This window comes from Colobus angolensis, unplaced genomic scaffold, assembly GCF_000951035.1.
Source record: "Colobus angolensis palliatus isolate OR3802 unplaced genomic scaffold, Cang.pa_1.0 Scaffold35, whole genome shotgun sequence".
Lineage (NCBI taxonomy): Eukaryota > Metazoa > Chordata > Mammalia > Primates > Cercopithecidae > Colobus > Colobus angolensis.
The window spans coordinates 7,686,120-7,688,775 of NW_012116821.1; positions in this window are offsets into that span (position 1 = coordinate 7,686,120).

The window sequence follows — 2,656 nt, forward strand, 5'->3', positions numbered from 1 at the left end:
TTTTTTTTTTTTTGGAGGCAGAGTCTTGCTCTGTCTTCTAGGCTACAGTGCAGAGGCGTGATCTCGGCTCACTGCAACCTCCACCTCCTCGGTTCAAGTGATTCTCCTGCTTCAGCCTCCCGAGTAGCTGGGATTACAGGTGCCTGCCACCATGTCTGGTTGATTTTTATATTTTTAGTAGAGACAGGGTTTCACCATGTTGGCCAGGTTGGTCTCAAACTCTTGACCTCAGGTGATCCACCCACCTCAGCCTCGCAAAGTGCTGGGATTACAGGCATGAGCCACCGTGCCTGGCCAGAAGTTTTACATCTTTAAAACCAGAAAACACTGGGTTGAGAATGGGAAGAGTCAGGGGGTCTCCCCAGCCAAAGGGGCTTGTTGACTTTGAATAAGTACCAGCTGCCTTGAGCTTTTGAGCTTTGGTAACCTGATTCCAAAATGGTGCAAGTAAAAATAAAAATATCTGCCTTTCTTCCTTCTTGGGCTTGTTGGAAGATCAAATAGATCGAGTCGGGCAAAAAAACATTGTAAGCTGAAGAGAGCCGTGAAGAAGGATGATGCCACTGGATGACTCCCCTTTGGGGGACGTCACAATGGAAGGCGTGGGGGATACCACAATGGAAGACCGAGGTGCTCACTCAGATGGCTTCCCAGTGAGTTTGGGGCCTGACGTTCCAAGAGCCCTTTGTTTTATTTGTAAAAGACAGGCGCTGAAGCATTGTGAAGACCTGGTTGTTTTTATGATTTTTGGAAGACCAGCAAGTTTGTCATAATGACAAATATGGGTCCTCCATGGCTGACCATGGACTGTTAAACAGGTGGCCCATGGCAGGAACCATGTGTGGGCCATTTTCTTTGACACACCACCTACTCCTTTTATCACAAGGCTAATATATGAGATTCTTCCTCTGCCATAGAAAGGAAACAGTTCATTAAATTTGGATCATTGAGTTTATCACCGAAACCCAGAAACAACACAAATGTCCCTCGGTTGGGGAATGGATAAACAACCAAGGTACATTTATACAATAGAATAGCAACAATAAAAAGGAATTAAATACTCCTACATGCAGTAACATGGATGAATCTCGAATGCCTCATGCTAAGTGAAAGGAGTCAGATTCAAAAGGCTATGGACTATGTAATTCCATTTATATGACATTCTGGAAGCCTCAGAACTCCAGGGATGGAGAACAGATTAGTGGTTACCAGCGGTAAGTATGCAGGAAGGGAGTGACCAGAACAGGGGAGCACAAAGGAATCTGGAAGATGGGATGGAACTATTCTGTATCTTGGCTGTGGTGGCAGTTACACAACTCTATGTATTTGTTAAAACTCATGGAACTGGATACCAAAAGGAGTGAAGTTTACTGTATGTAAATTAAAACACTTTTAAAATAAACTACTTTTAGAAAAATTTAAAAAATGAATCAATGAGAAAGTAGATCAGTTGAGCAGGAAGTCCAGTGGTATCGCATGCTGTGGTAGAGGACAGCATGACACGTGGAAGGTTGAGTCCAGTGGTAGCGCGTGGTGTGTAGAGGACAGCATGACACATGGAGCAGTGAGCTGTGGTGTTGTGTACGGTGTTACGTGCAGTGTAGTATATACAGTAATGCAGTGTGTAGTGTAGTGCACAGTCGTGTCGTGTGTATTAGTATAGGAATTTGGCTATTAGTCCTCTACCTAGAGTTGGCAACCATTACCTGGGGAAGGTCTTAAGAGTTCAGGGCCCCATGCTCCAGTGATCTGGTTCACTGGATCTGGGGTAAATCCAGGAGTCTGCATTTCTGGCTTTGCCTGTGCAGCCCCAGGTAAGTTACCTAACCCCTTGAGTTTTTGTTTTCTTATCTGCAAAATAGGGATAATAATAACCCTACCCTCACTTATTTTGAGGATTAAGTGAGATGATGCATGGACAGCCCTTGAAGCAGAATCTGGCACATAGCAAGTGCTTGATAAACTTAGCTATATTTATTAGTACACTGGAATTACTCAATAAATTAGAGAACATCTTTCTCCACTAATCCTGTAATCTTGGAATTTACCCAGCTTCTTGGGAAGTGGTAGCTTTGGCCTCAGGGGATATTGCTGAAACGAAGTTTTGTTTCTCTGAAATGCTTTCAGTTTTCTCAAACAAACAACAACAGCAACAAAATCCCAAGCTAGAAGCAATGCCACTCTGGGATACTCCTAATTCTGAGCTCTAGAACCACTTTAGAGAAGGCAGGATACCAACCTGGGTTCAAATCTCAGTGCCATCACTTACCACTTGTGTGATGCTGGGCGAGTAACCAGGCGAGTAATGTCATTTCTTAGAATCTCAAATATTTACACTCAAATTCTTACATTCAAATTTTTAACGGGTAAAATTGGACTAATATCTACACTTATTTTGCAGGGATCCAATGGGGCTTGAGAGATGCATGCTGAGGTCTTGGGAGGGGACTTGTTACAATGGCTGAACTTTCTAAAGATTCAGGAAAACAAAAACATATGTACATATACATATATGCATCAATCTATAAAGTAAATATGGTAACATGTTAAGAGCTGTTGAATCTGGCCAGGTGCAGTGGCTCATGCCTGTAATCCCAGCACTTTGGGAGGCTGAGGCAGGTGGATCACCTGAGGTCAGGAGTTCGAGACCAGCCTG